Below are 13843 nucleotides of genomic sequence, written 5' to 3'. Positions count from 1 at the left end.
GGAGATCACCAAGCAGCTTCCAAAAGCAAATTGCCCTTCAAAAGAAAGATGGCTCATGTTAACCCTCTTTAGTTAATGTGAGCTGCTGTGCTTAAATGAGCATGAAGACACTATCTAAGAGAAGGACAGCTCTCACATCCACATAAATCCCATAGTGGAGGAGGCATGTAATCAGGGCTGATTGCCATAATGTCTGCGCTTTATTGTGGATGCTGTTCCTTGTATTCAGACTTTCTACTGCATAAATTCATTCAACCCCACTTTCTAACCTGGAAATACTACTTTCAGAGCTAAATAACTAGGGGTTTTACCTTTAAACTGTGACATTGAAGTGTATAAAAATCCATCTAAGCAACCTACAGAGCTACTTATAAACTGAGTACAGCTGTAGCAGATGGTACTCATGCCAAGGTGGAGAAGACCTTCATACACTACGTGGGACTCATTATGGCTGTCTTGGAAAAATAAAAACAGCAGTTGGATATGGCATCAGCTATAGATATCATCAAAGCTTAAGCTGCCATGCCATTACAGTTAGTGCCTGAAGATTAAAATTTCTCAGGTAGCTCCCATTAGGACCCAACAATTCATTGGAATGTGCTCAGAGCATATATTACACCACACGAAGTCCCCATGTTTTGAAATAGGTACACAGGATAATTTCCAGGCTGCTAATGCAAAGACATGCAAGCATGATAATTTCTAAAATAAGGTTCAAGAAATAGGTGTGCAACAGAATCCATGTGTAAAACTTCAATAATCATAAATGTCAATGTCCACATGTATGCCTGTATGTTTAACAACATATTTCTGCATCAGCTGAAGTGGATTTCTGTCATCACCCTCATCTCATAATCTGAATGACTCAACCCCTAGAGTGCATTTTCAGTCACCTAACTAAATCTACACTTCTCACACACTGGGGGGGAATTGCCCTTTTAACCATCTTATGGATGCTGCTGTCCAAACATGATGGGGATAACTCATAAACTCTAGTAAATGAGTGCTCTGCAGCTCCTGGAATGTTCCAGGCTCCCACACTGTGCCATTTGCATGGTGGCAGCTGGGCCTGCTGTTGCTGCCACTTTAGGTGTGCAGAACAGATTTACTCAGAATTTAGCGATGTTTGAAGTCTAAGACCAGACCCAAATTTTGCAGCTCTACTGAAGTTCTATTTTTACCATCTAAATACCATTTTACCATTGTGACCAGTTTAAATCTCTGTCTGCCTTGCTGAGATCATGTTTTCCACCTGAATAATCCTTTAACAGAGACATCCACTGATTCCATCTCTCACTTTCTAGTGTAAATTGTCATAATGCAAAATTATACAGTATTTTAGATCTATGCTTAAAATATAAACTGCCAGCTTCTGTCACATTGAGGCCCTAAGGGTTTTTAGGATCAGGCTGCTACTGTCAGAAATAGGATGCTGCAATTGAATCTGTTTTTATATTCTACACTATATCAGGCTTCCAAGTTGGCATATTTGCATGTACATTTGATGACATTTAATGTATGCATACAGCTAAAATAAAATTTGTATGATGGTAACTGATCACATGCAGTCTTTGATGAGTTCCTTTCCTTCTGCTAAGCTCCAGATATCTTATTGAATTTCTGCATCGTTCACATCCTGGATCAGAGGGATGCACACATCATATATCTGTGGGTAAGTACAAATATACACTTTTCTATGACATCAACAATAAATCAGCTATGTGTGATAGCTAAAATGATGCTGCTTTATGTTAGTTGTCAGATGAAAAAATATTTTCTATTGCTTTTTTTATACCATTTTCAATCTCAATTAAATATAGAGTAATCAAGTTCATCTGTATTGTGTCAGGGATTGGAAGTGTTGCTTTATACTGTGTTTGATGACAAACAGTATAATATATATATATATATATATATATATATATTTATATATTTATATATTTATATATTTATATATTTATATATATATATCTATATATATGTTAGAGACAACAGTATAGATTGGCAGGAAAAATTCACTGACCTAGTACTAATGCATTATAATAAACCTGCTGTTCACTGACATTAAACGATATATACAAGAAACAATAGAATTAAGAATTCTTATTTAAAAGTAGAAAAACAAGCTTGTTCTCAGAGGAATCTTAATAATTTTCCTCTTAATCTAGATAATCATTAGAGGGGTTTGCCATGTATAGGCACTTAAAGTGAGTTCTCAGGCACTACTTAAAGCAGGGCAAAGGATCCTCCTTAGATTCTGGAGAAGAATGAATAATTAAGCAGCATATTTCTGTTCAATAAACAAAACTGTAATGAATTTAAAGGAAATTATAGATTTTATCATCTTCCACAAAGTCTTACAATGAGCATCTGGGTTTCACTGGCATGCAGATTATTGATGGCCCAAACTTATTAAGCTTTCTGGTTGCTTTGTTCACAGAAGTAAATCAGCACAGCAGAAGGAATTAAAAATAGCGCTAAAATAATTTTCTATTGTTTTACTGAAATGCTTTATGAATTCTTTTATCTTATGGGCAAATTGAACAATTCTAAGGTCTTATTTTCCAAAGGTATCTCATGATTTTTTATTTTTTTTTTTGCTTATGTAATCTCCCTTCCTTTCACAACTAGTCAGCAAAGAAAGATTCTGCTGCATGAATTACTGAGGATTACTTCCAAGGAGCAGAAAAAGATAGAAATATAAATAAATACTTCAGAAGGGTAATGTCTTGATGGCACTTCTAACATTTTTATATTGTTCCAGATGTGACATGTGAACAAAAATTTCACCCAAGTCACACTAAACATTTTTTTAAACCTAACATATACAAATACACTGAAAGTTAAAATTAACAAAATGTGGGAAGGCATAAGCAATTCTGTTTAAGAAGCGGCTACTACATACAAGTTATTTCATGAGCTGCTCAAAAATCATATTCTTCTTGGAGTATTTTCTCAAATACAACTCACTATTATTATCCTAAAATTTTCATTTTCTTCTCTCAAGGACATGGCTAAACTTGAACATTTTATTTTATTTACAGGACATATCCTACTTCAAGAGGAACCTTCCTGCTCAGATGATGATGACAGGATGAAAAATATACCTGAAAACAGCTGGCTGAAGCACAGATTCCTGAAACATGGAAATTAACTATTCAAATACAAGGAGGAGGCTGGAAAATAATTCTGCAGGACATAAACAGCACTGAAACCCCATGGCAATGAAAAGCTCCTCTTACAGAAAAGGTATTTTCCTCACCCAAATAGATACTATGTCTTTCCTTCCATTATATCAGCTCTTAAACCTAATTTTATTCCACTTTCCTTATTTGTGTTCGTCTCTTAGATCCTAAAATATCTGAAACTCCTGTCCCTTGTTATTTCTGATTCTATTACTCCATGACATGTTGCTATATATTTTCATTCTCTTTACATTTCCCCAAAATAGCATGACTCCTGACACAAGGCCTCTCAAGAATTAGACTTTGTCTTTTCCAGGGAGAAGGCTGTAGCAGCTGAACAAGTGACCAGGTATTGCAGAAACAGTGATGTGTACAAGCAAGAAGATCCCTGACATGGTATTAAAAAGGTCATAGGAGCCCACCTGAAGCAGAGATGTTTGTATACTCAGGAGTCCCTTTTCATTTCTTGCATCAGCAGCCAACCCAAGCACACTGCCTAGACTAGGACTTCTGGTTTATTCATGTCTGGACTCTTGACATGATAAATGAGAAGATAATCTTTCTGCATTCAGTTGACTCTGATCCTGTCTACCAGTCTTTCTCCTGGGGAAAAAAAAAAATCACTGAATGGAGTATGTACCTTTGAATAAAAAGATTAAGGGAGAATCAAAGACCTTACTTCTTGAAAAAAAAAGTGATTTTTTTTTTCTTCTGCAGTCTCTTTCTTACCAACTGCACTTTGTATGAAATTATGGGTTATCTCTGTTTCCCTGTTTGGCTGGTACAGGAGTTCTGTCTGAGCTGTTCTGTCTCACCCTGGAATGTGCTGTACCTCTAGGATGGCACCACATAATGTGATTCAAGGTGGCATTTTTCCCTAAGCTCACTGCCAGTGTTTCACACAAGCATGCACTAATCACAGAATATTTAAGCTTTATGCACATGAAATGCAGCCTTGAAAATGGTGCAAAATAGTGAGAAAGGAGTGAGAAATACCTCTTTGAGACACTAAGAGCATCTGTTTTCTTTTTGGATAAAAAGATGGTCACTTTGGCAGTTTTCTACATGTTGGTATGCATACAGTTTTCCATTTTCCTAGAAGGTAGCCTATTAAAGAACAAGATGCTATAGACTTAATCCACAGAATTCTTGCTAAATATGTAATTTTTGAGGTAATGCCCTGATACACAGGCCAGAACTGTGGCTCTTTTCTTGGTTTTATCAAAAAGGTTATACTTGCTACTAATCTCTGCTCAACATACAAACAAAGTCCGGCTTTTTTTCTCTCCTTTATTCTCCATGCAGGGAAACGAGTGAAGGCACCAGTTTTAGTTTCTATCAGTTTCTGAGAGCAAAGTCATGTATCTTTAAGTAAAAAAAACCAAAAAAAAAAAATGTGTAAGCAGGAAAGAAAGAAGCAGGTAAGCAAAGCACTACCATGTTTTTAGACGGGATGTATTTCAGTGCAGAACAATAAACCCACTGCTACTCATCAGTCCAGAGCCACCAGCTAAAAGAAGTATATATCCCATTATGTCCATTAGAGAAAATATTTATTTATTTTCAAATAAAAATTCCCCATCCAAAGTCACAACTTGTTATATTAAAATGTTAAACATTATAAACTGAGGTCATAATGAGGTTATGTCCATGAACTTTACTCTTAGGAAGGCAGGGTTAGAGGTTCTCTTCTGGCCTTCCTGGGGTTAATCATCCACAATGTTCTGCACCGTTCTGGATTGTGCAAACATAATGGGACAACTAGTCACATTCATATTCTGAGAACAAAAAATTTTATCATATGAAAAATGTATAAATCATTCACAGTTTCACATACAGGAGTAAACAATCAATGAGAATATGAGCTCTGTTTGTAACCTAGAGGAGTGATCTTGGGCATGTCAGTGATGCACCTGGAGCAGCCACCACGCAGAGCACCTCCATGCTGCAGTACAGCACCAGCCACCGACACCACCTTGCATCCAGGACAAATCTCTATGATCACTGCATTTACTCCAAATATGCTAGCAGGAGAGTCCTGGCAGGAGGGAGAGAAGTGTTTTAAAGTAGTTCTGAAGAAGTCAAGGTGCTTGGTTGAACCCTTGTGCCTTAGGTTAGCTGAACCATCTATCTCCTTTGTGCCAGCCCAGCATGCTGCTCCTAGTAAGGAGTTTAGATACGGTCATTTGAGCTTGAAGAGACCAGACAATGGCCTGTCTGTGGTGACAAAGGTTAATTTAACAGAATATGTGAGGGATGTGGATAGGTGATGCCACAGTTAGAAAATAATTACTCTTCACGCCTAGGTCACACTGTCTGTCTAAACTTCGATGATCAAATCACAGTTACTTTCCTTGCTAAATATTTTTTTTTTAAATTACATTACAAAGTGGATGAAGACACTGAACCTGGCTTGCCAGTCAACTAATTTGTCAAAGAATTTTCCATTTGCTATGTATATGAGCAGCCATCTCCTGCAGCAATAAAATTAAAGAACTAAAGCAACACCAAAGAAATATTTCATAGCCCTAACACATGAAACAAAAATCTGTACTACTTCTTAATTAACGTTTCTGTAACTCTTGTGGAAATTTATCTAACACAAGAAATACAAATTCTGAGACCAGAATTTGGCTTAGGAAAAAAGTAAGAGTGGAATTCCATAATATAAAAAGAAAATAATGTCTATTCCTGCAAAGTATCCCACCTGCCTCTGAGCAGTGCTGTGGTTTCAGGGTGTGAACACCGAGTCATTGACCCCTGGCACACACCTGAAAGGCAGGCAGACAAGGAGCACAGATGGATACTAGACTGAAAAACCATAGAATGGTTTGGGTTGGAAGGGACCTAAAGATCATCTAGCTCCAACCCCCATGCCATTGGTAGGGACACCTTCTGCTAGACCAGGATACCCAGAGACCCATCCAGCCTGGGCTTGAACAGCTCCACAGATGGGCCATCCACAGCTTCTCTGGGAAATCTGTTCCAGTGTATCGACACCCTCACAGTAAAGGATTTCTTCCTAATATCTAATCTAAATCTGGCAAATTCTGTCATGTTGAAATCATTTACTTCTGACATAATTTGTGTTTCTTAGTTATCTCCACAGAGGCTGGGGCCTCAGGCACATTTCAATGCCTGCTCCAATCTCTTTTGCCAACCTCCTCTGGACTTCAAACTGTGTAGGGGAACTCCTTGAGAACCCACTCCTGTTGCATTTTGGGAAGATTATAATTGCTCTGTTTGCATGCAGTTTGATGCAGTGTGTGGACTTTTTATAGCTACAACAAAAGCAAACAAGAGCCACATGATTTTCTAGCGACAGTGGATGCTCCCAACCCTAGTTAATTTGGGTGGAAAAATAAGGATCCAGTAAGCCCCTCTGCACTAAATGGTTAGAGGCTGGCTGCCTGCAAGGTTGACATTAAATAAATTATACATACAGTCCTTTACCTGGAAATGAACATAAGTGGCATATTTGCTACATGCTGTTGCCTTCTAGATTTGCAAGCTGTTATTTCTGAAGTTGTCAGGTAGAACACATTTAATGTATGACTAAACCTCATTCATGCAGTTTTAGATCATTTCTGTTTCTGTGAATACTTTCTCTTTCCTGCTGCACTGATGCTCGGTCCTCTGGCTACAACAGATTGGGCACTGTCATTTCAGTGCTCACTGACACCAAGGAAACAGAGCCAGCTCTCAGTTCTGCACAAAACAGCCTTTCAAGGCTCAGACATTATCTCTAGGACCCTCAAAAGCACACAGCATCAGAAGCCAGAATTAGGCAGATAGTGAGGAAGACACCTGACATCAAGTGGAAATGAAAAAGGAAAATCTAATGACCACAGGGTCAGAAGCTCCGTGATTTAATAGTATTCTCCAAGTGCCCATCTTGTTACAGATGGGTAATTGCTGTTAGAACAACATGGCTAACACTTTATTTTTCCTACAGGAGATAATTACTTTGATTGAAAACACTGTCTGTCAGACAATGGAATACCTACTGCAACACCTGCAGACCAGGAATGGACAGCTGCATTTGTCTTGTAGCAGTGCTAATCAGGTTCCTGCAACTGCCAGATCTTTGACTGAGGTTGAGGCGACAGGTTGCCATCATGCTTTTGAGGTCTTTTTTCCTCTTTACTGATTGCTTTTGTCTCAGCTCCTCCCTCACTTTTTAAGGGTCCAAAATACATTATTGGCAGTAACAGCAAATACAGAGAAGAGAAACTGCCAAACAAGCAACTGATACAAATTAATGTAGTATTATAGTCAGCTGAGCACTTTAAATATATGCAAGATGAAAAAAAAAAACCCAAATCTCATCAAATGCTAATTATTATTTGATATTATCTGCAATGATTATGTGTAAACCCACAAAGGAAACTGCAGACTAGACTAACTTGTCATGCTTGGGTTAGCACTTGTCAGCTACCAAGTGTCCATTCTCAGCTAAGACAGACATTTTAAACATGCACTTGCTTCTGGCTGAGCTCACTATATTTTCAAGCATAATAAAAGAAACAATAAATACTTTTTATAACCTGGGTAGAAATGATGAAAGAAAAAAATCACTTTCTTCCAAAAATAATATATGTTGTACTGAAGAATTTTGTAATATAAAAAAATGGACAAACATCAAGGGCAAAAATGACCTCACCTTAATCAATATAGTGACAGGCTAAATTTGATGGCAATGGCCTTCACAGAGCCTGTCCTCGAAGTGAACAGCAAGCTTTCACTAAAGGCCTTGTGAAAATATGAGCTTATTCAGCGTACATAATTGTTTCCCTAGAATAAAAATCTCCAGGGAGGACTACCTTTATCAACTGTAACCACAGTTATATTGTCTTATGTCACTTTCTTCTACACATAGGTGGAGTGCTGTTTAAATTCATCTAGTTTGGTCCTATAGTATAATGATGAATCATGCTTATAAGTAAGGATGTGTGCTGGTATTGATTGGGACAGAGTTAATTTTCTTCCCAGTAGCAGGTATGGGGCTGTCTTTTGATTCTGTGCTAGTAACTGGGGTATTTTCATTATTGCTGAGCATCACTTGTACTGAGTCAAGGCTGTTTCTGCTCCTCACCCCACCCCACCAGCAAGTGGGCTGGAAGTGCACAGGAAGTTGGGAAGGGACACAGCTGGGACAGCTGACCTTAACTGAAGCAGGGGATATTCCAGACCATGCACAGCATCGTGCTCAGCATGTAAAGCTTTGGGGAAGAGCAGCAGCGGGATGTTCAGAGTGATGGTGTTTGTCTTCCCAAGTCACCATGACATGTGATCGAGCTTGCCTGGGGATGGCTTAACAACTGCCTGCCCACTTGAAGTGCCAAATTAATGAATTCCTTGGTTTGTTTTGCTTGCATGTGCAGCTTTTGTTTTCCCTATTAAGCTGTCTTTATCTCAACCCACGAGTTTGCCTACTTTTAGTCTTGCAGTTCTCTCCTCCATCCCAGCACGGGGAGGGGGTGAGCAGTCGGCTGCGTGGGGCTGAGCTGCTGTCTGCGGTTAAACCATGAGAGCAAGAGAATTGGTAAGGACAGCAAATCTGCACTTTGAGAACTTTATAGAAATGTTTTTCTTATCCTAGACTCAGCACACTGAATGATTTTTATTGTTTTAAAATTCAGTATGGATCGAGATTAGAAAATTAGAAGACAGGCAGTCAAATAATCATTTGTAGAGAACTGAAGAGGAACCTTGAACAGTCAGTTAGGATTTGCTGCAGATGACAATAAAGTTATGAATTTATTAAAGTTAAATTGCATTTCTCATCATCCTAGACATTGCAAAAAGACAGATATGACACTTGAAATGTTGTTTAACCTGGTGGCAATTGCATTACTGTAGCACAACCAGAAAAGTACATATGTATTATTTGCCCTGCACTTTACATTCTGTCTTCTTCCTTATCCAGCTGCATCCAAAACTTTGAAGCCCTTGTACAGTCAACAGTGAAGAGCGGGTATTTCTTCACTGAGAATCTAACACAGTTTTCATCCACTTTAGAGGACTTCTTTGGCTCTTCTGAGATTCCTAAAAAAACTGGATGACAGCTTTATGGAACAGCTCCTAAGGGAGGTAACTGAGAAAGATGCCCCGCTTGACCTGCTGCTTGTCAACAGGAGTGGATCTTGTGAGCAAAGTGGAGACTAGCAGCTGTCCTGGCCACGGTGACCAAGAAGAAATCGATTTTAAAGTCTCTGTTAACAGGGGGAAAAGTGCTGGCAAAACCTCAGCTCTGGATATGAGGAGAGCAGACTTCAGGCTTCTCAAGCAATTAGTAAATAAGGTCCCCAGGGATTATGTTTTTGCAGGTGCTGGAGTCCATCAGTGCTGGTCACTTTAAACATCACTTCCTAAGGGCACAGGAGCAGGCAATTCCCAAAAGTCAGAAGTCAAGCATGCAAGGCAGAAGGCCAGCTTGGCTGAGCAGGAGCCTTCTCTTGGAAATAAGGCAAAAAGGAAGGTGTATGCCCAGTGAAAACAGGGCCAGGTAACATGGCAAGGATACAGAGATACTGTAGAGAGGAAATTCAGGCAGCCAAACCTGGAGCTGAAGTTGGCCAAATCTGTGGGGGACAATAAAGAGTTTTTTCAAATATATTAATGTCATCAGGCAGTGTAAAACTAATATCAGCTCATTAAAGGATGAGGGAGGTCTCACAAACAGGGACATGGGCAGGGGCAGAGGTTTAACATATTCTTTGCCTCTGTCATCAACACCAGATGGACCAAGGGGGTCTCAGTGCCCCGAGCTGGAGAACCATGACTGCAGGGAAGATCAATTTCCAGTCAGCCTGGGGCTCCATCTGGATCCCTACAAATCCATGGAGCCTGATGGCCTGAAGCCAGCACAGCTTCATGAGGGGAAAGCCCTGCTTACCAAACCCGATTTCCTTTTGTGACAAGATAACCCAGCTAGCTGATCAAGGGAAGCCAATTGACGTAATCTTTTTAATTTCAACAAAGCTTTCTATACTGTCTCTCACAGTGTCCCTCTGCACAAAACGTTGAGCTCACAACATGTGATGGGTGAGCAGCTGGCTCAGGGTTCGGGCACAAAGAGTGACAGTGGGTGGGGTGACATCAGACTGGTGACTTGTCACTAGTGGAGGAGTTCTGCAGGGCTCAATCTTCAGCCCTGTGCTCTTCAACATCTTCATAAATTACTTGAATGCAGGACTGGAAGGGACACAAAGCAGGTTCTTGTTGCCCTGAAACCTAAAGCCTTCTGATAATGTTTTCATAGTTTTAGCTACTTTCCCATGAAAGTTGTTTATCACATTCCTTCTAAGAAACATCATTTGATGGACGTTTTGCATGACCAGTGTGCTTGGGAATGTGGTAACTTAATTATCCAATCCCTGGTCATTGTCGAGAATCCATAAATACTGGAGTCAGAGAATAAAGCTTTTTTCTTTCCTGTTCTGACACTGAGAGGCGTTTGTGTGAATCATTTTGTGTCCTTTAGCGACAGCTTCTCAGATGATACAAAACTGTCAGGAGCTGTTCACTCTCTCAAAGGCAGAAAGGCCCTGCAGAGACACCTCAGAAAGGCAGAGGCCTGGACAACCACCAACCACATGAAGCTCAACAAGGGAAGGTGATGGATTCTGAACCTTGGATGGGAAAGTCCTGGATGTACAGACAGAGGCTGGAGATCAGTGCCATGGAAAGGGACCTGGGGGTCCTTATTGATGGAAAGTTGAATATGAATCAGCAGTGCCCTGGCAGGCAGGAGGGCCAGCCGTGTCCTGGGGGACACAAAGCACAGCATCACCGCTGGGCAAGGGAGGGGATTGTCCTCCTCTGCTCTGCTCTGGGGCAGCCTCACCTCCAGTGCTGGGGCAGTTTTGGGTGTTACAACATAAACAGACTTTAAGCAATTAAAGAGTGTCTGAAGGAGGGCTAAGAAGATTGTCATATTAGGAGTGGCTGAGGTCACTTGATCTTTTCAGCCTGGGGAGATCGAGGGGAGACCTCATTGCAGTTACAATTTCCTTGTGAGCAGAAGAGGAGGGGCAGGCACTGATCTCTTCTCTGTGGTGACCAGTGACAGGACTTGAGGGAATGGCCTGAAGTTGTGACAGGGGAGGTTTAGGTTGGATATTAGACAAAGATTCTTCACCCAGAGGATGGCTGGGCACTGGAACAGCTCCCCAGGGAAGTGGTCACAGCATCAGCCAGGCAGGGTTCAAGAAGTGTTAGGACAATACCCTTGGACACATGGTGTGGCTCTTGGGGATGGTGCTGTGCAGGGCCAGGAGCTGGACTTGATGATCTGGGTGGGTTCCTTCCAGCTCAGCATACTCTGTGATTCTGTGAGATCTAATCCAGTATGAAGCAAAATCCTGTTGCAGGACACCATGAGTGAAGCATGCTTTAACCTAAATTAGCCCTTGGGATTATGCTGCAGAGAAATAAAGATACACAAGTTTAATTATCTTTCCTCCTTCTTACAAATAAGTTGAAAACCAATTCATAGAGTATATTACTGCTGTATGGCCCTTGGGATACTTTCCTTGTTCCTCATTTCTTTGTCATTACATTCTTTTATAATTACAGTAGGAAGCTGCCACTATTGCTCATCATCAGCTCTCCATAAGAAATGTAAAATTAGGCCCATCCAGAGAGGAGAACAAGAAATATTCAGACAGATATTTAAGTATGTTCACTTAATAAAAGGCATATTTTGGTGCATCCATATGTATCCCAGTATAGGGTAAGGACTTGTACAGCAAAGAGGAAAGGTAGGATTTCATCCCTCTATTTTCAGGTAAGTCTCCTGAAGACTGTGTGGTATATTCCCATTAGGAGAGGACTCGAGGTCAGGTGTAGTTGGGAAAGCAAGAGAAGGACACAGATAACACAGTTTCACCAAGAACATGCTCACTTGGACACAGTCATTAGGCCTTCCTGCTGAAATGGCTCAAGGGAGGAGAGACAAAACAGAAGGAAGCTCCAAGAACCAAAGCCTTATTTCACAAGGAAATTATTTCATAAGGAAACACTGAAATACAGTGAGTGTGTCTATGCAATGAATTTCAAATCCTGGGCTGCTAGTGAAGCTAAACTGCCTAAACTTTTGGCTATCAGAGCAGGTGTTTTTCTCTGAGTTAGGGAACACAGCTGAGGTGCTGTAACACGGGTGCCTGGTTTGATGCCAGCACTGCTGTGGGCTGACCAGGTGTCTGCAGTGACACTGAGCCATCACTGCTCACCTTGAGATGAACTGCTAACCAGCCATGCAGTTCTCACCAGAGACACAGTTCAGGTGAATGAAGCTATTTCAGATGCTCAAGGGAAAACCTTCTGATCTCAAGCTACTCTCCCAAGGACACAGAGCTGTTGTGTTGTATGTGACAAGATTCTTCTGGCGTCTTGGAAGCAGATGTGATTCTTACCTAAGTCCTTGTTTTTCACTTGTGAGCCATAGGAATGGTATAAGGCAACCTATTAATCTGAGGCTTCCTTTTTCATGATAGAAAATGATGTGCTGACAGTATGAACATGCTGCATATGTAGAAAATGATGTGCTGACAGTATGACATGCTGCATACTCCAGAAAGGAATACTCCCGGCTTCGAGACCCATTTGCTTCCTCAGGTTCAAGCACAAGTTTCCTAGACCATGCTTGAGACAAGTGTGATGTAGAAGATGTCACAGACCCAGAAGCTGAGCCCTGAACATGACTTCGAACTTAACTTTTGGGGGCTAATTTTTGGGCACTGTGTCTCAGGCTGTGGGAGCTGAACAGATGGAGAAACCAATTGATCTGGGCTTCCCTGCCTGGGATTATTTTGCACAATTGTTTTCCCAGATTCCAGAAACAAAGGAATTCAAAGGCTGGCCTCTTACCTGTGTAACTGGAGACAGACACACACATGTTGTACGAGCCTAGCCAGAACTAGGAATTTGCCAAGCACACAAAATGTGAAGCACAATTGTTCCATTAGAATTTCTGAAAGAAGTAATGTCATGGAAATGCTTTGCCTTTTCTAGATCTCACTCTTCCTGTTTAAATGTTCCATTTCTCTGTAAAAGGTCAAATGAGACCCAATACAATACCTTGATCAGAGATCAGGAGAGAAAAGAAAATCAAATTTCCACTTGCAAACAGTAGGATGAATGGCACAGCTATATAACTTGTGGCTCAAAATATGTGGGTTAAAGTTACCTATAAGAAACATCTATTTTAATTTATAGTACATGTTACAGGTAAAAATGGAACCCAAAACTAGATTTACAAGTTGATAAACATTTTAGTATGTTTCTAAATTAGCAACCGGTTTTGCATACAATCTCTTCCACCACAGTGTTCTGTTTTATTTATGTAGTGGTAATACCTAAGGATTTAGAAACAGTGATTTCAACATCCCTTTATTTTGTTACATAAAAATATTTATTTTGGGTTTAGAACTAATTAGAAAACTATTTTTTCCATAAAATTTAAGTTTTTTATGGAAAAATGAAAACATCAAAAGACAAAAGCTATTAAAGCAAGCATTTTGATTCAAAATGAGCTGTGATTGTCTGGTCTTCTCTTCCATCAGCAAAGTTCTTCATTTCACATAGGAGGTGATTGCATTTTCTCTATTTGCTCTTCTATTTGCTCTTCCTCTGTCTAGAAGCTTCAGCAAAGG

The 13843-nt window shown here is 40.2% G+C and overlaps 1 long non-coding RNA gene across 1 annotated transcript; it reads left to right on the top strand.

The window, feature by feature from the left end:
- The first annotated feature begins 1560 nt into the window (after window positions 1–1560).
- Window positions 1561–10631, top strand: LOC111924196 (uncharacterized). The gene is made up of 3 exons (XR_002861517.2): window positions 1561–1672; window positions 3045–3249; window positions 3502–10631. It is a non-coding gene; the product is annotated as an uncharacterized LOC111924196 (long non-coding RNA).
- Window positions 10632–13843: the final 3212 nt, after the last annotated feature.

The sequence above is a fragment of the Cyanistes caeruleus genome, chromosome 1 (genome assembly GCF_971803275.1).
Source record: "Cyanistes caeruleus chromosome 1, bCyaCae1.hap1.1, whole genome shotgun sequence".
Classification (NCBI taxonomy): domain Eukaryota; kingdom Metazoa; phylum Chordata; class Aves; order Passeriformes; family Paridae; genus Cyanistes; species Cyanistes caeruleus.
Note: the sequence above shows the minus strand (reverse complement) of the source record. Positions and strands in the feature narration are given on the sequence as shown.